Source organism: Dryobates pubescens, chromosome 2 (assembly GCF_014839835.1).
Source record: "Dryobates pubescens isolate bDryPub1 chromosome 2, bDryPub1.pri, whole genome shotgun sequence".
NCBI classification, from domain to species: Eukaryota; Metazoa; Chordata; class Aves; order Piciformes; family Picidae; genus Dryobates; species Dryobates pubescens.
The window spans coordinates 28,923,896-28,949,255 of record NC_071613.1 but is presented as its reverse complement, the minus strand read 5'-3'; the positions used below and the strand labels follow the sequence as shown (position 1 = coordinate 28,949,255).

The following is a 25,360-nucleotide window of genomic DNA, read 5'->3' as shown; positions in this document are numbered from 1 at the left end:
CACAAAGGAAGTGGATGAGAGATCTAGCAGTGTACATCTCAATGACCTGGTAGACTCACATGTATCGATCAGTCAGTCTGAAGCTCCGCTTTTAGAAATGAAAATTAAGAACTTACACATCTGAACTTTTACTGAAACTTCCCAGTGACTTTAAAGTGTCAAGTGAAAATGCAAGTCTCTAATATCTTTGTATGCATTTAGCAGCAAAACTACACCACACATACTAGAAGAAAGAAGGTAGAAAGATTTCCATTTTATAGCTAAGGACCAAGACAAGGAACACAAAGTAAAATGCTCATGGATTGGGAAGATGGAACAAGGAAAACTGCCCACATCCACAGCTGTACCTCCAACATTCTGCAACATTGAACAACATTCTGCAGGTACCAACAGGACACAAAATCTGATTAAAAAGCACAGAAACATGCATGGAATTTTGCATAATCAGTTAAAGGATTCTATTTTGCAATGAGGACACTTCAGACATACTACTAGCAACAGTCCAAGCTATGATACAAAAGTTCTACCACATTTTTCAAATAAAACAGTACCTAACTCTGATGTGTCCCATCTAGCCCTCTCTTTCCTCTACAGCTGCTAATGTTGACTGAATTACACTCGATGAAACAGATGGAAAATAAATCAGTCAATCTCAAACAGTAACATACAACAAAACCAAGGCTGTTTCATCCTATAGGAGGACCTCACAAGAGTCTTCAGAAGGATTCAACCAAGATATAAGCAAAACACTTTTTTGTGATGCAGATCAACTTTCTTCCCTCTTTGGCAGTATACAGTTCCCTTCCTATCCTTGCTGTTCAAAATGCAGGTTATATTTACTATTGCCTTTGCAGGCAATGCATAAATGGGTACTTCTATTACTATACTATACTACTTCTATTACTATACTCTACTATTACTATATTTCTCAGGGGCAGCAAGAAAACCTCCACTCTGGACTTCCAGGGGGTGGACTTCAGGTTACTCAAGGAACTAACTCTGAATCTATTCTGTTCTATTCTATTCTATGTCAGTGCCATTGGTAAGGAAACCTAGGGAACAGGAAATTTCTTGATTCAGGATCACCAGGTGACTCAAACTGCATGAAAGGATGTGGAACTCCATAGGAGGCTGTGTCTCAAACAATACATTAGAAGACACACAGCATGAAATAATAGCTTTGTATACATTTGCAGTTAAACTTAATGGGCACTGAAAAACACTTCTTGTTAGTTGGATTTAAAGGAAATCCTTTTACTGCCAACACTAAACTAAGCACTAATTTAATAATGCAACTGAAGAAGGTGAGACTACATTCTCTCTGCTCTCAGACTGATACCTCAACAGGTACCTAATCTTCAACACTGCCCAGTAGATCTCTTCAATCCAGAAAAGTACAGGAAGTCACAACATAATTTTTATGAGCTTGCTTGCCTCTTGCAGCCTCATGCATTCCAGAAAAGATTATGTAGTTATTCTTCTCAATAAGCAGACTAAGACTAGCAATGAGTTTTATTATTATATTTGGCCTTATGCATACATCCCAGGAAATACCCAAATAAATTTCTCTACAACTACCTGAAAAGAGGTTGTAGTGAGGTGGGACCTGGTCTCTTCTCCCTAATAATAAGTGATAGAACAAGAGGAAATGGCCTCAAGTTGCACCAGGGAGGGTTTAGATTGGATATTAGAATAAGATTCTTCATTGAAAGGGTTCTCAAACATTGGAATTAGCTCCCCAGGGAGGCAGCTGAATTGCCATCCTTGCAGGTGTTCAAAAGATGCACAGATGTTGTGCTAAAGGGCATGGTTTAGCAATAAGCAGCACTTACTGAAGACATTATATATAAAGGATCAAAACATCCAGGAGAAAGTAAGTGTAAGAGAATAATTTAGATATAGGTCAAAAAATTATGGAAGTGAAAGTATTTCCTCACAAGACTCTGAGCTACTCTATGCTTCAGTACAGTTAACTATTTTTTGCTTAGTGGACCTTCTCAAAGGTTAAAAATAATCATTATGCTCACTTAAGATATTACACCAGACACTTACAATCTGTATGATGGGGGTACTATCTAGACTCAGAAGTTGCCAAATCCCTTTCAACAAGGGCCTAGTGACAGCCTTTAAACCATAGCTCAAAAAATGGAAGAGGAGTGCTTTAGCTATGATACATAAACATTCTTTACAATTTGTTTTATATAAAATTTTGTTTTGGGGTATATATTCTCTACACTAACCTCAGCTGCAACAGGACAGAAGATGATTTGAGATTTCTGGTAAGAATTAAGATTACAGTGTGAAGAGCTGCATTTCACTATACCTGGAACTACCATCTCCAGTTTAAATAATTAAAAAAAGAGGTAATTTTTTTAAAATTTAAAACCCCATAAATCAATGATTGATACACCCCAAGCACATAGGTGTTTAATTCTTAATATTTGAGTCATCACATTTTGTTGTTTATAGTTCACCATGAGAAAACAGCATAAGCTTAAGAAACATCACTTCAAAAAAGTGTTTAGAGGAGAAGCAGGAAAACAGTCTTTTGGACGAAACATTATTGAAAAAGGTAAAAGAAAATTCCATTTAGAAGACATCTGATTTACTTTAAACAAACTCCTAACAAGCTGAGTCAAAGAATAACAACACTGGCTTAAATGAAAGGTAAACAGATCTAAACAACAGGCTACTCTAGCTCAATTAACTTTAAATTTGATCTTACAAGTGGCTTGAAATATAAGTATTTGAATCGGCAGTCAACATCCATCCTCCAACTTCACTGCAAATTTCAATCAGGGACATAAAATCCCTTTCTATCCCCATCACTCTTTTACATCACCAGCTTATGCATAAAAGGATGTGACCGCACTGAGGTGACAGATGAGGACAGCCACTGTGATGGGGTGGGGGGAAAATACTGTATGGTACTGCATCATAACATTACCAGAAAAGAAACAAATACTACCCAAGGAGAGGTTTTCTCCATGGGAGGCTGGAAGCACTACAAGAGAAGAGCCTCATGAGTCTAGGAGAAAGACTGATGCACAGCACTGGACAGAGCTGAGTCTGTCAAGCAGTCAAGACTCAAAAGAAAGGCTGAAAGTTAGTAGGAATGGGACAATTTTCTGTGACAGGAAATGATCTCCTCCTGATATTCTGGCAGTAAATCAGCACTGCTCACTAGATAGCGATGTGAGGAACGCAGTCTGAAGAGGCCCTTGCCACAATGAAATTTGGGAGCAATTATGCAGCGTGAAAAGTAGAAAGTACAGACAAGTCCTGCATGATATGGATGTAGATGGAAAACCACATTTATGAATCTCACATCTGCAGTGGATCCATCGATTCAAAAGAGTACTTCATCAACATCTCCCTTGGGTCTTGCAGGTGAACAGGCACAATTTCAGTCATCCATAAACCTCACATGCATGAACAAGACAGAAAGAAAACTGCCTGCTGCAGAAAGTGCAACTCACCATTTTCCTTGTTGATACTGGGAGAATCCAAGTTGTATACTGACAACCCCAACAGGCAAGAAAATAAAATTAAAAAAAACCAAAACCCTTGAAGAAAGTCCTACCCTTGTGACAACTCTTCCCAGCACTTGCTCTTTCTTCTCAAAAAATACAAAAAAAAGCCACTCCAGAAGTGATCTCAATCCACAAAACAACTTGTGTAAGACATCTGGTTGAACAGCGTGCCAAAACCTGTAACAATTCCACCACCACTATTTCTCTAGCAAAGCCTGCACAAATCACTGAAGAAGATAAAGTCTGTGAGCAGATATAGAAAGGCAAGGTCATCACTGATTGAGGCTGAAAATACAACTTAATTGTTGCTTGCTGTTTTATCAGAACGTCACTGAAAAATTTGCTCTAAAGCTCCTAAAAAAAACCAGTGAAAACTGACAATACTTCTCACTGCATTTTTTCTTTTCAATAGTTTATTCACTTGGGATTTTGATTTTCCTGTCAATTCAATGTCATTTCTCTTTAAGTACAGTTTAATTATCTTAAATCAAGAGGTCCACACAATAATTCAAAACAGCATCAACAATTTGAGGTATAAAGCCATGAAATTTGTTACAGACTCCTAACAGGAATCTATGCATTGTTTACTGAGCACTGATCTTAATCTCTAGCTCATGAACCCACTGAAATTATTTTTTAAAAATTGTATTAATTTTGTGTACTTAAGATGTTGTGACAGTTTAGGCTGGGTGCCTCCTGTTACTGCCACATAAGTTACACCTCCGGCGTTCTGAGTGTCCAACCCAGTAAGGTGGACACAGGAAACAGCGTATTTGTACCCATAAATCCTGCATCCTATAAATTCATCTGCCAAGTCATTCTCTTCCTCTTTCTTCCCTCTCTGCTCCTGTGGGAGATGCTCCCTATCAGGTAATGGTGGGGGAGTATCTCAAGGCCTCTTAGGCCTGTATAGGCCTAATGCCAAAAGGAGTTGGGGCGGTGGGGACAGTCTCAGACCTGGTCAGCTTGAGACTAGCCTAGCAATAGGAGGGGAAGAAAGAGCACTGGGGTTTTTTTGGCAGACACTTAGGTGGAGAGAAGGGAAGTGTTGGGAGTCCTTTAGGTGTGGTGTAAGGGACTCTGTACACTTTGGGATTTCTTTGCCACTATGCTTCGTAGTTTGGGTAAAACACCAATTGTTTTTCCATTTAAAATTTCCGTCACTCTCCATTCCATTTGTGCGAGTGCCATTCTTTTGTCCCTCTTGGGGCAACATAGGATCTGTCTGGCTCTACACCAGGACAGATGTGCTCTAAAAATATGTATTCGTACTAAAAAATTACATCACTTCAGTTTCTAAATAAATCTTGGCAGTAGAGAGTAAGGGAGGGAAGCAGTGGGGGGAAACACCAGTTCTGGACTCTACTTCCTGGACAAAAAGCACTTAAAGCAAGAAAGTAGCCTCAGCAAAAGAGTTTTATGTCAAAGATTAGAGCTGTCTAAAATCCAGTAAAGCACCAACTGGTGCATACCAAAAGAACTTTATCTGGAATGTAACCGTACAGACTAAGACCAAATATAAATATTTAACACAGAATCCTGAAAAAGTATGGAAATCTGCTTTCATAGCATAAAGTATTAAAAGGAAGCATAAATCATGCCACTGAGGAAGCAAACATGAAACTTCTATACAGCAGAACAATGACGGAAGACAGGGCTGGCAGCTGGGTCTTGTTAAAGAAGGACTTTAAACAGAAGGATTTAAATTCATGGGATTAGCCCAGCATTCCTAAGAAACACTGTTCAGATCTTAAGATGCAGAGGCCTTGTCTAAACAGCTCAGCACCAAGAGTCACATAAACAACTACTGTAAAGTCTGCTGTCACCGCTTTTGGTAGCTTTTTGAAAAATGGAACTTTCCTTGCATGTGAAAACTAAAGACAGCAGCATGCTTTGCTACTGCAACTGTGAAGAGAACAAAAATCAAGGGAATCAACAAACTCCATAATGCCACTCACTAATACAGATTTCAAGATTATCTGCACAAAGTTTCTTGATTAACACTAAACCTCCTTCTAAAGTAATGAGTTTTTTTATTCAGTGAAGGATAATCCTAAGCAGGTAGCTGAGTGCAGCTACCATACATACACAGAGACACTGTACATTATAATTCACATTACATTTTGCTTATAAACATTCTTGGAAGTTCTGTCACTCAGTATTACACTTTTTTTTGGTCTTTCATCTACGTCTGGTGCTGTGGTCAGCATCAATAAAGTAACACAGGAGACGTTCAGTTTACGAGAAAAAAGACACAAAAGGGTAGCTAAATAATTTTGAAGTTTAAAGCAAAGTCACATTTATTAAATTAGGCTGTGATATAATTTATGGCCAGTTTTAAAGTCATATAAAAGTAACATGGGTACCTGTTTTCCATGCCTTTTTTTTTTAAAGCACAAAAACTGAATGAGACTTTTTAAACACTAGGGCTTCTTAGCAAGGGCCACACTGACTGAAAAATACTGTAGTCTCATTTCCATGCTAAGAAACACAAGTAGATAGGAACAAGAATGAGATACTCCAAGGCATTAATCAGTCTGGGCAACAGATATCCTCCTCTCATACTCTCATAACTGAATCATGAACATCAAGAGTCTCTGTAGCTTTCAATAAATTAAGAATGGTACTTCAGAGGATTGCTTATGAGCTTCACAACACAGCACCTTCCCACAGGACCTCAGCAGAAAAACACAGGATTATTTCTTTTGATAATAACTACCCTTTGATCACCATCCTTCCATCAGCCATAGTCTCTCCTCCATCACACTGGATATATTTGGAACATGCTACTTAGTAAAAAGCCACAGGTGAACTCAGCTTATCTATTTCTCAAGTTAGATAAACTTTCAAAATAATCCATGGAGCCCACATTCAAATTGCCCAGGAAAAGCAAAGCCCAGAGCAGGTTGTGTGATATGCTGAAGGTATTAGATCATTTGTGCTTGCCCCTTCAGGAGGAAATGCACCTACACACACACACATTGGGCTGTGCTTACCCAACAGTTCCAGTCACACAGGAAAAGGAGAGGCTGCAGCATACACTTCCTCCTCCTCCTTTCCTATGATGAAGAATCCAAGCATCAAAATGTTAAGGTACTTCCAATACCAAATCTTTAATTTGACCTATTCTCAGGAACATGCTATTTGCTAGAGAAGATTACATTTAAATATAAATTGGAAGCATTTTCAAAGATAAACAAATAAATGTAGAGTATTACCACCCATAAACACATTAAGAGTTGTGAATTCAGAAAGCTTTCAGCTCCAACTTCGTAGCACTGATGCACAAAACATGGAAATGTATGGCCGTGCCATTACAGAGAGCTTTCAAATTAGAGGCTCAGTACAGAAACAGTGTTTTCCCCGTTGTACTTTTTCATTTAATGTTTACAAACCTTCATCAGACATTTCTGGAAGCTAAAAGCTTACTTCACAAGCTCAGGACATTTCATATATCTGTGGAACTGGTGGTCTCAGAACCAGTCTGAAGGCAAGACATAAAATCATGTCTGTACTTGTAAATATGTATTTTTATTTATATATATATGTGTGTGCAACTTTATATTATTTATAGAATAAGAAAACTCTCCTGACATGTGTTACTTATAAATAAATTTTAAAAAAATATATCTTACAGACTAGTGAATAACACTGAACCATTCACTTCAGCATGAGCAAAGGCACAGCTCTGTTAAAATCCATCACAGAACCGAAGACACAAAGCTACAAATGAATACTTAGTGCAACGCAAATTCCACCAAAATGTAACATTTTAAACAAAGGCTTACACTTTAACAGGCCTCTATTTGTAGCACAGTTTTCCAAAATCACCAGGAATAAATAAGAAATTCTTTCTTTAGAGGGAAGCACTTCTTTGTTACATGAAATGGTATGAAGAAATGGCATGAAGCTGCATCAGGGGAAGTTCAGATTGGACATAAAGAAAATAATTTCTTCACTGAGAGAGTGGTCAGTCATTGGAACAGGCTTCCCAGGGAAGCAGTCACAGCACCAAGCCCATAGAGCTCATGGAACATGTCCATGATACTCTGAAGTCACACGATTTAATTTAAGGTGATCCTGCAAGAAGCAGAGAATTAGACTCACTGACCCTTAAAGGTACATTCCAACTTGAGATATTCTACAACTCTATGAATATCTTATTGGAGTACAACTATAATTCAATTCCATTGAAGTCACTTCAATTTTACATTAGAATACATAGAATAAACCAGGTTGGAAGAGACCTTCAAGATCATCGCGTCCAACCCATCAACCAATCCAACACCACCCAAACAACTAACCCATGGCACCAAGCACCCCATCAAGTCTTCTCCTGAAAACCTCCAAACCTCCAGTGATGGCGATTCCACCACCTCCCCAGGCAGCCCATTCCAATGGGCAATCACTCTTTCTGTATAGAACTTTTTCCTAGCTGAAGCATACATTAACTCGTTGATCTCGGTTACCTCTTCTGCCAGTACAAGAAATATTCTGTAGTATTCATATAAAAATTAAGTAAGTCATGATACACAAATATACATTTGATTCAAAGTTAGTATATGGTGTATATATATGTGTGGCACCACCAGCACACAGCTGACTGCCTTCAGCCCCTGCAAACAATGAGAAAGAGAAGTGCACTGACCAGTCTCAGGTGGATGATGGAGCACTATTACTCCTAAATTCCTTCACAGCCTTCCAATACCTGCTCTATAAACTCCACAGGCTAGTAACTACATCTCTGGGGGGTTTGTTATTTTTATGTCAAAACTCAATACATATATGAGCATGAATGCTTAATAACATGCCACAGTATTTCAAGAAACACCTGAATTCAAATGCTTTCATGAGAATACTTGGGCATACTTTAAAAAAATTTAAAAATTTTTAAAATCACTTGTTATTCCAAGCAAGGAATACTAAGGGTGTACAAAATTCTGTCTAATGGCCAAGCTAAGTCTGGAGTAACTGGGGCAAAGTAAAAATTTTCTGCTCTTTCTCCCACAACACTGCCAAACTCAAGACTGCAAAATTCCTTTAGAATGACACTTTAAAAATGTCTTCTGATAGACCTTTAGTCAGTGTGAAGAGTACTTACAAGAATAGTCTGCTGTAGATCCCTGAAGTTTTTTAATAGAACCTTAACAGCAACTACAGACAATTTTTGGTTTATAGTGTTTGAAATTATCTTTCCCTTATGGAAAGATGAAGAGGGATCCTGTATTCTGTTTCCTAGTGAAAGAAGAATGAATGACCACTTCCCATTGTCCTTGTCCAGCACAGACATGTCACTAGCACACTCTCGAGGCTTCCCTAACTGAAATAACATCTCAGAAATTTTTTGTTTCAACAGGTTTCCATAGCTCAGTACTCAAACAAGGATACCAGACATCTATATTCTCAGCTGTGGCTACAGTTTCTCCCAATACACTGCAAAAAGCTTGTTGCCCTTGAGAGCAGGGTGTTTGCCTTTCTTCCCAGTTTCTGGCTCTAAAGAGGATATTGAAAAAAAAAAATATCAAGACTCAAACCCTCAAACTTTAGAAAACTTCAAGTAATCAATAGTTTGCCAAGAAACAAACATTCCTGCCTCTTTTTGATATGAAGGCTCATTTTTTCTTGAATTCAATGGGAAAATGGAAAGAAAACTAACTCACAAAATATTTCTTACAGTTACTCAGATATTTTAATTCCTTCTTCTTTCTCTATTACAAAAGTAGTGATACTACCAATAATCATGTTTAAAGAAAGAAAAACAACCAAACAACAATAACAAAAAAAATCCCACCGACATATTGATACTACAATACTGCTTTTACAGAAGCACTTTCAATCCATTATTTACACACACTATCTCATTTTTTTTCCTACAGACCATAAAACTCATGTCCTCATATGAAGACAATTGCATGCAATTTCTAAGATTAAAAATTAGAAAAACAGGGCTAGAAACAAGCTTATAGTATAACACATACTGAATTCACATCATGTTCAAAGCACCATGACCTTCCCAAGGCAAAACACAACCTAGGTTTACAGTACTGCTGCAGTCACCCAAAGCTCTTCTTCAAAATACTTCTCCCTATGTCCACAAGGCTGATTGCCAGTGCTGTCATTTCCTTCAGCATAATTTGGAAAACAGCAGGAAACAGGGCTCACAACAAATGCAGGAATACCTGAAATACAGAAAACATACAGAACCTACTGTTCCTCCTGAGCCCATTTTTGAAGTCTGACTAAGTAAGCTCTATTGTGACTTAACCACAGGGAATTTCTCCTAGGATGAAGAATTCTTTTCTGGTCAAGAATTTTCACAGATTAATATTGTTATGCTATATAAAATGAGGACAAACTCTTATTCCAGACATACATTCTTTTGGCAGGACTAGAGGAGGTAATATCTAGTTCACAGAAAATTAGGTCACCCATTTCACAAGCAAATAGAAACTGCATGTTGAAGTTTGCAAGCATTTTGTAGGTATTCTCCATCAACAGACAGTTGGAAGAGATTTATCACAAATTCTGCATACAGCTAGATTAATTACAAATGCAGGAGGAAAGAAGTTCATATTTACAAACTTGGTCAAACAAAATCCCCATTATATCATCTTAACAGCTGTGTAAGAATTTGGCAAGCCTCACAAGTGAAGTTTTGTTTTTCTGAATAAACCCAAAAGAACAATTATTTTTGTTTCCTCAAAAATATCTTCTTTGATATAAAGGCGTCTCTAAGGATTGAGCGAGATTAATAGACTGCAGAATACAACACTAAAAGTGAAATGTGTATCAGAATGACTAGTTCTACTGCTAAAGCAGCTGTAATGACTTCACCACACTGTATAAAGAATGTAATTTGTGACACTTGAAATGGTAATTACTTGGACCACATTCATGTCTTGTTCAGGGCAAGCGTGAGCAAAAAAGAACTAATATGCATTAATTTGTTGTAGCTAAAACCAGCCACAAAACAACAAAAGTAGTTATTTTTAAAGTAGGTGGCAGAGACTAGAGTGAAAGGTATGCCACAGTAAGTCTTATTTCATTAGAACCTCAGTATTTAAAAGCAAAGTAATTTCCAAGTTGTGTTTGTTTACTGCATTATGAATAAGTCAATGCAGATGCAGCATACCTTCAGACCTCTAAACACTCAAGTGCTGCTGGCAACGTCTTCCTATTGTCTTTCTGAAGGATTTATAAAGTTTTGCTGTTAGGAGCTACAGCTGTTAGGATCAGCATGTAACAAATCAGAAGAGGTTTGCAAGTCAAAAAAAATATTTATTTTTGCTGAGCTACAAATGTCATTCCACTGGGAGCTTTCTGCATGTTCTTCCTGCACCCCACCATATCTTTGCAGTAAAGGCAGCTTATAATTATGAAAATACATAATCAAATTCCTTATGTATGCTTATTTATGAATAAGTTTTGCCAAGGACCAAGACCAGAATGTAAAGAAATGCTGCACCAGACAGAATCACAAATAATTCCACATAACTTTCCACCAGCAGGAGGGGAACACTGGAATGAAACGGTGCTTCCTCTTTGGAGGTCCTGAAATCTATACAGGTGATGGACTGCATCTGTCTTCACCCTTCAGAATCAGCTGTCAATTTGATCTCAAAGGTGAGGTATTACAGGTCTTACTATTAAATCACCATCTCTGCTTTTTTTTTTTCTTTTTATTCACAAGAAGCATGTTAAAATGCATTCAGACAGGTGAGAGCATCTCATCTTTCACTTATATCACAGTATCGCCAAGGTTGGAAGAGACCTCAAGGATCATCAAGTCCAACCCGACACCACAAACCCCATGACTAGACCATGGCACCAAGTGCCATGTCCAATCTCCTCTTGAACTCACAGCAGTTAGTTCACTTGACTAACTCTGAATGGTGCAAAGGAACGAGTAGACAGCATGTTTATGTAGTTAGAAATGCAGATCTTTTGTCAAGGTATCCTGACATTAATCTGCTCTCTTTTACACCAAGAAAAGTAGACCTGATCACAGAAATTAATATGGAAATTCTTAAAGGCTGGAAAATTACAGCAAGGTGCAACTCCAGTATGGCACATCAGTAAAACCAAGATAATGAAATCTAATTTTAAAACAGGAAGTCTAATTCTTTAAAACATTTTCAGAACATGATCAGTGCTTTTTGATTTTAATCTTTGCATGCAAGAATACTTTCATCAAGACTTTTCAGGAAGACTTCTAGCAATGTAATGTAGCAGGGCTTGTACCACACAAATCAGTGCTTTTTGATTTTAATCTTTGCATCCAAGAATGCTTTCATCAAGACTTTTCAGGAAGACTTCTAGCAATGTAATGTAGCAGGGCTTGTACCACACAATTTCAGCTGAAAATGTTTCATGAGGAAAAAAAGCTTTTCACACTGAAACCTGCTAAAAGACAAGCTAGTTGGTCCTAAGTACAAAGGAGGGAAGTTAACTTGGGGCCTTTAAGATAAGGTAATAGAGGACACAATACAGTCCACACTAAGATACATTTGAATTTTCATAGGACATAGATGCATTAGAAGAGAATTATGATCCTTGTCACTCAGTGGCTGAAAGGATTTGACATAATTCAAAGCAACAGTTTTTAAACAGGTCAAAGGATAACAAACCATTTCATTAAAAAAAAAATTAATCCACCACCATCTGAGCTATACATCCATGTTTAACAATCCCCAAGCATTTCTGGGCTATTTAATTTCTATACGCTTTTGTATAAACTGGAACATGAAGAAGTTGATTGTCAAATTAATTTTGCAGGTTGGGGTGGGACCAAAAAAAAAACAACAACAAAAAAGAGGTCAGACTTCACATCAGATCAAAGACAATCCAAACATTTCATGAAGGACAAAAGAAAAATTCAGAAAAATTGCCTATGCTTGTTGGACATTATTATGCAAAAACCCCCCACAGAAGTCAATCACAAGTTCAATTCTTAGGTCATGCTGTATAAGAATGAGATGAAATATTAATAAAAGTTTTTTTCATTCCACCACTTTTTATTATTAATACAATTAATTTTCATAAATTATCCTTTTTTCCATTGTGAAGTCCTGCAAAAGCCTTTAAAACTGCTGAAGTGACTAATTCCAATCACTTAATTATGGTACAGCAGATTTTTTGATGCAAAGCTCCCACATAAATATAAACACATCGCCACTCCCTCTCATAATCAAGTACTGGAAGGAGCCAGAAGACCTCTCCTTCCCATTCTAAGGAAAAGGTTGAGACTAAACTTCTGCAGTGTGCAGCAGATAATCCAAGCAATTTGTATATGCAAAGTCAGGAAATCCAAGTTTCTCTCTATAAATCTTCTGATTCATCTACAACAAATTAGGTCTTCTTTTTCCAAGAGGAAGCGATGGCAGAAAGAAGAAAGTCAACAAACACTATTCTTACAGTAGTGTGTTTGGGATTTGACATCATTATACACATACGAAAACCAGTATGCCATTTAAACCTAATTTTACAAGTCAAAGACTAGAAGGAAAGCCTCAAAAAGTTTTTTCTTTAAAAAAAAAATAAATCTAAAACAGTGCAAAACCCCAAACAACAAAAAGCCAACCCTGAGAATCCTACTCCTTTTCAAGTAAAGAAAAACGAATGAGAAAAGCTCACCTTCTGGAGGGAAAAAAAAAAAGCCCAAAAATTAGTGGAAGAAAGCTGGTTAAGATTTCCAAACATCACTGCTGCCGCAGTGCTAAACATTGCTGGTCATATGGATCAAGGATGGATTCCTAGTACTCACTGCTATCCCGTTCTAGCTGTGACTGCATAAGAAAGGTCAGAAAGTTATTTTTTCTCCTTTCTATTTACACCTTTACACTTTTTACACACTTATAAAAAACAGCAGACAAGAGGTAGGTAGATGGGTAGGATTACCAACATAATCCATTACCAAGAATCCTCAAATATTTGAGTCAATGAATCGGTCTTTACAGCATTTCCACACAGAACACACAGTTAGGGTTTGAGGTTGCATCGGGGGGTTTTGGAATAAACTACTCATACAGAAGGTAGGTTTAAAATCGTGCTGATGAAACTGAAGCAACTGTTCTCATGCAGCTGGATTTGGCATTCTGTGGAAAGTGATCTTTTGCATTTGACAGAAATCCTGCAACACACTTTGAAGGATGAGATATATATATATATCTATATATATATATCTCATATAATAAATAAGGAAGTCATGTTGATTTGCTTTCGTTTTATTTTTCAACAGCATTCTAAAGTCTTAAACTCACATGCTGACATGGCCTGGATACACAACTGCAGCAAAAGCCTGACAAAACTGTAATCAATGCAAAGTTAGTGTAAAAACCACTCTTTGAAAGATTGGTCACCAAGGTGCACGTGGAAATTTTAGTAGAGAAATTAAGTCATTATTTACTGTACAACCAGCAGTGAATGACTCAACAAGTAGGTGCCAGTGTGCTGTAACATCAGTTGCAGCCGTTCTGTCAGAGCTGCCCATGGACCTTCATACTTATTAAGGGAAGTCATTGGCTGTGGTCCCATGGCAATACTGCTGAGAATGACTACCAGGAAATCATGTCTAGCTCTTAGCACTATTTCTGTCACTGTGTCTATCCATTCTGTGCAAGCACTGGTGCAATCAAGCACAAGCCAGAGCATGCACTCATGACACCATTTGTGAAGAAGAACCTGTTAAAAAATAATAAAAAAAAAAAGGATGCCATCTGTTTATTCCTGGTCTCAACTTTTCATCTGATGTCCCAGTATTCTCTCAGAAGAAAACAGTTAAAGAAGAGCAATACATCTGTGGAATCATTCACAGCCTCTGTGCTATTCTAATATCATCTCCTTCCAGCTCTATTATTCCTGACAGTTTCTGTTTTTTAAAATACAATCAAGTCACAACAAGCAAGTTCTCAGCCCCCTTTTCAATTCTTGTGCATCATCTCAAGAACTTCTCCCAACTGAGAAGAATATATACAAAGCACAGGACTAACATCTAATTATACTATCCAACCTCTCTCCCACGTGCACTTTGAGGTGGAGAATACCAAGAACAATATGCTGTCCAGCTCACAACGGACATTCCCAATCTCCTGTGGGACAATTGTAGGCAACAGAACTTAAAAGCACGTACACAAACATAACCCTAAGTACAGAATGGAACTGAGAACAGAAAAAATAATTTTTCTACTTTTCCAGTTTCAAATCAAGCTTCGTTTCAGAAGACCAATACCCAAAAAAAAGAGGGTAAGAGAGTTACACATACAACTTCCAGAATCAGAAAATTGGAAGAGTGCATAAAAGAAAAATACACGTAACAGGAGAGCAGAAAAAGCGTGGTTCAAAAATGCTAAGGACAGCATTTAATCCATAATATAATGCTTCCCCTGTGGTAGACCTAACTTCCTCTTTTTAAATAATGTCCTATTCCTCAAGACACTGTAAGAGATCAGCAATACACAGAGGACACAGATCAATTTTTAACAGAATGCAGAGTCATGGATATTATTTCAGTGCTTACCTTGCTCACCTTTGGAAAGAAAAAGAACAGAGTTAGTTACAAACACATTTTCTCAACAAGATCTATAAAATACACCAAGTACAGTGGCAACAAATATATTAAACCTATACAGTTATCAACTATATTCCATTAAATACCAAGCTACTGCATGCACACCTAATGATAAGAATGTCATCACTATTTATTATTGTGGAAATATACCCCCCCAAACCATGTTTTGTATCTTGATAGAGAATTCTTGATGAACACATGACCAGACTGCTGCCACCCCCCAATTCCCATTGAAATGTTACTAATCACACTACAGATTCCAGCAGAATTCAGAAAGATTAGAAAATAAATATCATGTAAACTAAAGGCTTCTTTTACTGGACCTTTAATTCCCACACACAGTAGTGGTTTTATTCCTGTTTTCGGGTTCATTTATTACTTCTCAAATGCTAGTGAACCTTTTACTTTACAGTCTACAAAGACATGAGGCACAGAGTGACGTAACAATTAATCTTGTCACATTCAAAATACAGTATGTACTTCATAAGAATTACTGCCAGACATATGAAGAACAATTTAAAGTCAGAGATGATACAATAATATGCTTTAGATCCTGCACTCAAGATCAGTCACTAGGCCAGAAAACAAGCAGCAGCGTATCAACTAAAACTTTTTGTGACAATGATAGCAGACAGTTCATGTATTAAATCAAAGTAATCTGTGCAAAGTGACAATGTTCCTGTCCTACACTATATATATTTTAAGTTTAAAGGGTGCACAAATATTTAAGTTTAAAGGGAACGAACTAATATACTTTTGAAGGCACTGGGCCTAGAAGGAAAAAAGATGACTCATAAAATCATTCTCCAAACTCTTGGGTATAACAGTCTATCCAAGCTTACTTTCGATATGAAATCTCTGAATATACCAACTATCCTCACTTCAGCAAAGATTAAGCAACACCTCTTTTTCAAAAGAGAGACATCCAAGTCATCACATTTCAGAAACGAAACACGACCCAAGTTGAAAGCGCAGTCTGAAAACACTTTTGTTTGCTCTACAGTGGACTTTTGACCCCACAACGCAGGCTACTTGTTCCAGGAATATTACATTCCAGTTTATAAAAGATTAATAAGATTTTTTTTCATTACAAAGAAGTAATAACTAATTCCAAGGTTTTTTAATTTTTATTTTTATTGGGGTTCCCCCCCCACACCTTTAAATCACTGGTTTTGAGGAGATTCTAAAGTTTTTGCACGGATTCAAGCTAAACAGGAATACAAAGTATCAACCCAGAAAATTTCATTTAAGTTACTCAAAAGCACTTGAATGCGAGGGTTTTTTGGGGGGGATTATTTTCTATTTTAACAAGTCTCTGATTTTCACTGGCTTAAATACCAAACACAAGAGGTTAAGCTGCATGCTACACTATCAAGTGGAGTTCAAGTGGAGTTAACATAGAGCAGTCTTCATACTCTGTGTTTTGCTTTAAGAAGTGTGACATGAATATGTGGTTCATCCCAAAGATTTCTTTCATTTTCTTACTGCTTCAATTTCCTATTCTGCCACCTGCCAGAGGGGAAGACAATATTCACACTTTTCTATGGGCCCCTGCTTCTGCTTCCATCTAATTGCTGAAAATGACAGTTCTCGGTTTCGCTATGCTTCTTAGAATTTCTAAGGTCTCTAATCCAAAACAAGTAATTCCTTTCCTTCCTCTCTGGGCTGGAATCTACAGTTGTACTCACATCTCTCTGACAAATATGCTTTCAGTTTCATAGAACTGATCAGAAGATATCATTAAGTTACTTATTGATAGACATACTTGACTAGAGGCAGAAGAAAAAGTGATCTTCTGTTACACAGCTTCACAGCATTGCTCTCCTGATCTGTACAATGTGCTCAGAGGTGGACAAAGGAATTCACAAGCTTTAGGAAATATTGCTACCTTGCAAAGTTACTGGTGAATGAAAACTACTGGGTTTCCCCCCTTCCCTCCCTAAATAAAATGCCACTGTTTAATAGATACAAGTGCTTTTCTTAAGCCCCCAGACATAACCTGTTAACTAAAATCCAGACTACTAGAGATGTTGGTCACTGATAACATGCAGCAAACTTGAGAATGTTTTTCAGGAAATGGCATGCAATCATCCATATTTCTATCAAAGCTGCTCAGAACTACATGTCATGCATTCATGAGACAAGTGACAACTTCCTTGGAGAACGGAGGTCTGTAAGGCATTTGTCTTTAAAGGCTCAGAACAACTTGAGTTTTTTCAGTATGGCAATTTTTAACATTTTTTTTTCAAATGCACTATAAAACACATGTGTGTAAAAGGCCTTTAGTCACCTGTGGAGAACGATTACAGGCACCTGGGAAGTCCAAACTTGCATTAGTATATTAAAACAGATTCCAACAATGATTAACTCGTTTTAGATGGTGCAACAAGATCACAATGATTCTTCTAGCAAGAAGAAAAGCAGGAAGTAAAATTACTAAGGATAAATAAAGAAAGCTTGGAATGCTTGGCTGCTGGCATGGAATCAAAAGCCCTATGCAAGATGCCTCATCACTATGCAGGCATGAACTAAGGAAGTCAGGATGAAATAAAAAAACTACCATACATGAGCAGCAGAACACCTAGGAATAGCCAACCATGCAATAGTAAAGAGTGAGGCTTTATCCACTGGTAATGTACCTCCCATAGAACAATAGTGAGGCACTTACTTGGGCAGTGAACATTGTCCTTGATCCTGAAGGGAGCTAGAGTAGGTATGCCATTTATTTCACATACAGTGTCTTATCCTTGCAGACTGAGTTTCAGAATTAACACAAATTTAAGAACTTTGGATCTTAACTTATCTTTGTGTACTGTCAGCAATGATATGACAAAACATGAGGCAATTCTCAGCTGTAATGAAATGGTTTCAAGTTTGTTAGTACTTCTCTTCCTAATTCAATACTTGTAAACCATGAAGAAGAGCAGTAACAAGCAATAAGATCAGAAACAAAGTAGGAAAACCACACAGGATTAATTTTAAGTCTATTAGTATACAGAGACAGTATTTATGCTAAACTAATGAGCTTCCTATGCCATTTTCACCTTTGGAAGGCCATCATTAAGCTGCAAAAATCAGTTTCATTCATGAGATGTTTGGAAACATTCTGAAAACTTACAAATTTCAACACTGAGCTAGAATCCATCCAGTTCTATAAATCAGCTTGCCTAAATAAGTATAGATACCATTTGTCATGTAGCTATGAAAGCAAATTAATTTACAAAGTCGTGGTACAAAGTATTTCCTACAATAGATTCTGAAACCCTGAAGAGATGTCTTTTAATACCCATATGACACAAACAGCTGTTTGAAAAGGAGTTGTCTTTATTCTTAAGAATGCATTTAGATCCTATAGATAAAAGAACCTTTAATTTTGCAAAACTACATAATCATGGTCTAGGAAGATGTACACAAGGATGTGGCTTCTCTTACTCTCTCAACAGCTACCCAAAAGTAGAATATTTTACCCCAACTCATCACCCCTTCAACTTCACCAGTTTGGCATGCTGTGGATCATGATGTAAAGTAGATCACATTAATATGTTCTTTTGAGTATTTTTAACAGGCAACAGTTTAGTGGTCACTAAAACTAAAGAAGACCTAAGGATATTTCAGACAGGAGAAGCACAATTAAAAAAACAACAACAACAACCAAACAACAATGAAACAAACAAAAAAGAATGAAACAAACAAAAATAACCACTCAATTGCTTCACTTTCGCTCTTATTCATACCATTTCACTAAGGGACCTACTAAAAGAAGAGAGTGGAATACAATTCTTGAGAGTGGTTCAGCACTGGTCAGAGGTGAAAGCAGGAAGAACTGCAGACCTGTGGCTATTCCATGCATAGTAAATGCATCTCTACAGATATTAATGACTGGAAGAAGTTTAGAATCAATGCATGCAGCAGCTTTACTGCTCCAAAGGTGGTGCAGGTTTGGTTTGCTAACACAGTCTTCTATTGCATCTACAACAGAGTGTATCAGTGACATCTTGTCACGAAGAGACGGAAAGAGAAGAAAAGATAGCAAGTGTGTACACAAGCTGTTTCTTTCTGAACAACTGCCTTTTCAGAAATAGTGTATCACAATAGTGTATTCAGCAACTTCAACAAGTTAAACATACAACTACCACTACAAATCTACACACCCTTTGACAGAGAGGAAAATCTGTCAAACAATCTCAGTGTAATTTCTCACTGATTAAACCAATTGAATATGCATTTTAGACAGATAATTCATCATCACTGTCATCAATTAAACCATTTTAAAGAAGTCCAGAGTCACTAAAACAACAGTAATTGTTTTCATCATGGACTGAAACAACAGGGTTGGGGCAAAACTGTCTTAGCACTATCTGTAAATTCCAAGAACAATGAAATTCCAGACCAGAAAACTCTAAATTCTGTGTTCTAAAGGTAACATTTTTCATAGTATGCAGCAACTCACTAGACTTCTAATGTTGCACATAACTCAGCAGACAATTTTCTGACATATATTGAAAGGATTTAAACTTCAGAAATTCTATCAGACTAAGATTGGATTATTTTATCATCAGTGCTTGATACACATTTATTATTTGCACTTTGAACATTATTTAATGACTTAGCCTTCAAAATACAATTTTACAAGTAGATGGTACAAGTTTACAAATTACAGTTTCAGTAAGACTAGCAATTAGGTCTTTTAGATACTTCTGATGATATTTTTCCTTTTACAATGACTAAGGGGAATTCAGACAATAAAGTAAGATTTTGAACAGAGTATCCTTGAACAGTTTTTAGTACTTCCTCTAAGAACCTGCAGTTATCTACAAGTCACTTAGAGACAATGGTAGGATAGTAGAAGCAGAAACTATTTACCCAACAACAGTTTTAGTACAGGGCAGCACTTTTACCAGTATCAGTTCAGATATTAAGACTATGATCACAGAGCATGAACCACCTCTCTGTGCTAAAGATGGCTATTCTTAAAGCAGAGAAAGGCAAAAAATGACAGAATTTTCATCAAGATGAGGCCTTTTCATGTATCACTGGAATGCAACAGGCCATACTCTATGAGTTTTTCTTTAGGGAACAAACTACAAGAAGAGCCATGAAGGCAACAGTTGAAAAAAAAAAACAAACAAAAAAAGCCCAATTACAAGTAATTGGATTGCACATCTCAAATCTAAGCACAGCACAGCTATGTTTTTGTTTTACTTTAACCCACTATTATGGACAAAAACACATCAGGAATACTACAGGTCCTACAAACAGTGCAAGCTGCTGAGTCTCTGGGGAAAGGGAAGGACAAAATGAGATAATCACAGCACTGGCAGTACCAAAGGACCCTGTGCCGCCACAGGCAGTTGACTTCAACTTCGTATCACATGAGAAGTTTCTGCCAGTCCCCAAGCTGCACTTAAAGCTTTCTGAAGGGTAAAGTTACCAGAGAGGATAAAGGTTGTCATTGAGTCTCCCTCCAGTACTTTTCTGTATCTACATTTTATTTAACATATTTTTCCACTTCATACAGGTACTTCAGAGAAATGATTGCATTTTCTACCCAATGTTTCCAAGACTTTTAGATGAAAGTGCTGCAATACTGACACAAGAAATAAACTGATCAGAGTCACAAAACAGGAGAATTATGTCACTTCTTACTCCTGTTTCTTTCTAATCCTAATATGCTAGAAATTAGCTACTATGATATAATAAACAGTAGGAAACAGTAAGGTGGTTTTGCTCTTAACACAACTTAAGCGAAAGAACACCCTTTTAGTATATGAACACAACTTGCTATTTTAAATATTTAGGTATTACACTGTACAAGACCATTTCAGATGTCAAACACAATTAGAATATAGCATTAGCCTTCCAGTAAGATAAAATAATTTTCACACAAGATGAGAACAATATTTACTCAAGAAAAGTAAACATATCATAACAGTTTTGCTTCTGTGTGTAGCAAATGCCTCACCAGACTTGCTATATTTTTGTATAAAAACTTGTACCTTACACATTGCTCTCTTAAAGGTACCTGAGACAATGAAGATTCAATGGCTTTTCAATTTTAAATTAATCTGATAAATTTCTGAGACCAGTAATTCAGCAACAGGTAAAAAGTATGTTCTATGACAAAAAGTTTTAAAACTGTATTTATAGCAGCTCTGGAATTCCTCTTTCCCAGATGCCTCTACAGAATTCAACTAACTCATTCTAAAAATGAGACCACAAAAACTATTCTTCCTAATATTTAACCTCAGTCCAGTTTCAAATTCTTCTGCATGCCATCTTTCTCCATACCATTCCTAACAAAGAGAATGGTAGCTCACAGAAGACGACATTGAGTGCTTTTCATTAATCCATTTTTTAAAAATTAATTGTATCTGGATCAAGTTGCATTAAAACTATGCTGCAAATAGTTTCCTTAGTCTTTACAATATTTTCAACTATGAGGATGATTATTGGCAACCTAAATCATCACGGAATTTTACTTGTCTCTCTCACTTGGACCAACATGCTTTATTGGATAGTTATTACTAATTTCTAGTATTAATCTCTGGAAGATAATATGCCACTTTCAAGGAGCACAGTTTTCATGTGATGATTAGGCCTGCAGACTAACAAGAAGAAACTTAAATCCCTTGCCAGTCTGAAGAACAGTTATAGCAGGCAATTACAGCGCAAGTTTCTTCACTGGCATTCCTTAACCTTGTAGACATTCCTAAAAGTGGAGAGCACTCAACGTGTGTACTCACTCAAAATCTGTGACTGCCAATTACAATAGTTTTTGAATCCTGAAAATAACTTACTCAACATGACAACTTTGCTTTTGTAAGTTACATTTCCTTCAACAGAATTAACATTGAAACACACCAAACATGAGAAGTCAGCAGTCTGCTGGATTGCCCCTTTTTATAAGGCTTTTTTATCTGAGATTGTCTGATTCAGCAACTCCAATGAAACACCACAGAATGAGCACCCACCAGTGTTTAGTTTATTTTTGGAGGCTGAAATGCAAGTTGGACATTTCTGGCTTTGTTAAATGCTTGTAACAACTTCTAGGTTTATTCAGTAGGGTCTTCATTCTGAACAGATGTTAATGGGAAGCCATGAAGGCACATTATTTCAGTCCTACTTGAGAACTCAGAAATAAAATTACTGTTTAACATAACAGATAATTTTGTAACCTTTGGCTTAATTTGTAACACAAGAGATTTAGATTTTCCTACTCTTAGGAATGCAATCTAAATTACTTAACGGCTGGGATTTTCAGCACTATTCTTCTTAGTATTTGCCTAACTGGCTTAGTCACTCAGATTTAACTCTGTCCCAGTTTGATAGATTTACTTTCTTTCCCCTCCAGTGGCTGAAAGACATTTGAGGAAGGAAGGTATGTTGTACAACCAGTAGCAAATTATATTAATATAGCATAAAGACGTTCAACTAAGAGCACAAAGAAATAACCATTTGTGTCTAGAAAAACTAGATGACTTCACTAAAAATTCTGATGACGAAGGAAGAGACAAGGAAGACATGTCCATATTCTTGCAAAATTCAAATAAAGAAGCACCACAATAACTTTACAGCTAAAAATATAATTAAAACCCAAAAGTCAGTGGTTTAAGGGAAGGAAGAAATAAAGCAATACCCACATATTCTGGCACTCAGATCAGACACCCTCTTAAAAATCAATCATATTGAACCATTACCCACAAAAGTTAGCACAGCAGTCTCACACACTCCTTTATAAGCCAACAGGTGTTCTCTGTACCATGCATTACCTTATTAAGAAAGGAATCAGCTGCAATATACAGGAAGTTCAAAACAGTTTACATAATACACTCCTCCCCTGGGAAAAAACTACTTTACATTCAAACATGAAAGCAGTGGTCTCTAGATATTATGCTGGGAAAACAGACTGAAGATTATAGAAAATTTGTCAGTGTCCTTTTTTACATTCTTTTTTAACAATCTTCTGCAAGATTAACAGCTGGCAAACAATGCTGCCTTCCAGAACTGTGGCTTATCTTTTAGCAAATACTTTTCTCTCTGTCATTCCATGCTGAGTTTGAAAAACAGTGCATGTTGTAAGAGCCTAAAAATCAAGCCATTTTAAGCAAATATCTAACTGAAAATTTAATCTGTAGGAGGGCAATAAATAAATTCCTTAGCGTCCCTTCCCTCTTTGTTCTATGAAAGCAAAACCTCTTTCTAATGTGGATTTCTGTCATGTAATTTGAGTGTCACTTGCTGACATGAAAAAACACATACTAACACAGGTACAGAAAAATAGTTCTGTATTCGACTAGGCACCACACCCATCTAGAAAGGGTATCTGCAGAGAAAATCTGATTAAACAGCAAAACTGGAAGATTTGATGGTTTGGACATTTTTTTCCCAATAAATATCTACATTTTCTGCTCAGACGTGCTTTACAAGTGAATGTGTTCCTGCCTGTAGAACAGGGGATTGAGGGGAAACAGGTGAAAAGAGGCTATTTGTTTAAAATGGAGTGGATGTGATTCTATAGCCTCATGAAGCAGTAGCTTCCCACTCCTCCATCACATGAATGGCCATATGAAAGAGCACACTTATGCCAAACCAAGTGTACCTGTGCCCGTCCAATAAAAGAGGAATTGCACTTCATATACTGCTGTTCATCCCCTTCTGAGTATCTATAACCAGGTAAAAAACATTAAGTCTTGAAATACTAGTAAAAATTCTAAAATGCCAAGACAGTTGCCCAAACACACATATGACTATTTTCTGCCACATGAGATAAAAAATCCAAGAGATATAAAACCTACACCTCACATTAACGCAGCAGATATGAGTGTACCTATATGAATTGCCCACGGATCATGTGACACTCATGTATACAGACACTCCTCCCTCCCCTCCCACCAGCAATGATTTTTCCCCATACAAAAACCCCCATTAAATTAAAATAATAAACCACTCTCCCCATCTTAATGAAAACCAGTGCAGACACCACTTGGAAAGCTCTTCACAAATCAGCCCACCCTCAGTAAGTTGCATGCCTAAAAAGCTTAAAAGATTTCGGGTCTTTTGGGTTTTGTACAAGACAAAACATTGTAATGAACAATCCCAATCGATCTTTCCTTTCTGCACCAGGAGAAAGGATTTAAGCGCGTTGGGTTGCCCGGGTGGCACTGGGGACTGGCCTGCCTGCAGCTCTACAGGGTGGAGGCTCACCCAAGCTGACATTGTCTGGATGCCACAGACCACATCCCTCGCGCATCCCCAGCTCCCTGCCCAGCCCCGCACGGGCGGATCGCACATACACAGCTCTCCGGCAGCCACCCGCACCGCAAAGCCCGCTTTGAAAAAAATCACCCGCTTATGTTCGAGCCGTAGGACCCGGGCCGGGGGCCGTAAAAACCTCACCCCTCTCACACTCCTTCACCCCGGTCCTCCCTGCCCAGTCTCCGGCCACAGCGGGGCCACAGTAGTCCCTCAGCGGCCCCCGCCCCACCGCCGGTCGGAAGGGAATCGGCAGGAAGCGCCGCTCCCCGCCTGCCCGCCCCTCGGTCGCCGTGGCTAGGCAGACGCCCACCGGCTCGCCCACCACAGCCCCCACCCCAAAAAAAGAAAGGACAAGAAGGCGGCTCAAGCACTCACCTCGCCCCGGCTCCGGGGGAGCCCCCCGGCGGGCTGGCGGGCAGCGGCGACTCCCCACAATACAGAGGCGCGAGGCGGCAGGCACGCTCCCGCTCGCTGCCGGCGGCGGCACCACCCGGGCTCGGCTCCGCCTGCAGACCCCCTCGGCTGCTGCTCTTCCTCCCGCCGCTAATGGTGGCCGCCGATACCGGCTCCCGTTGCCGCTCCCTTCCTTTCCCGTTTTTTGCTTCCGTCAAGCGCGGAACCGCCCGGCCGCCAGAGCACGTCCCTGCCCGGCAGCGGAGACACCGCTCTCTCCACGCCGCTACCACCCTAAGCGCCCGCCGCCGCTCCGGGCTCCCCCCGCCGCTCACTTCCGGTGCGCAGGCCGCACCTCGCTCCGCCCTGTCGGGGGCGCCGCCAGCGCCCGAGTGGCGGCGAGGGGCCCGCAGCCGTGGCAGAGTGGCCGGTGGGCGGCTGCAGCAGGAATGGAGGAGCTCTGACCAGCGCCGCTGGCGCTGGGCCGGGGGAGGTCGCGTCGCCGAGCCCCGCGGAACAGGTCTGGCCCGACCTGGCGGCGGCCGGCGCGCTGGCGGCGGGCGCTGGCCGTACCCCAGGCGGCTTGCGGTACGGAACGCGCGCTGCGGCTCGT

At 38.5% G+C, this 25,360-nt stretch overlaps 1 protein-coding gene across 4 annotated transcripts in view; it reads right to left on the bottom strand.

Annotated features, from left to right (window-relative positions):
- The window catches only part of RAPH1 (Ras association (RalGDS/AF-6) and pleckstrin homology domains 1), an 87,044-nt gene extending 61,996 nt beyond the window's left edge, over positions 1-25,048 (bottom strand). For 3 of the 4 annotated variants that reach the window (XM_054173616.1, XM_054173629.1, XM_054173638.1), the window contains exon 1: positions 24,730-25,048. The gene's annotated coding sequence lies outside the window, so the exon portion shown is untranslated. The remainder of the gene's footprint in view (positions 1-24,729) is intronic. The other variant, XM_054173622.1, reaches the window with a different exon arrangement.
- Between the last annotated feature and the right edge of the window lie 312 nt (positions 25,049-25,360).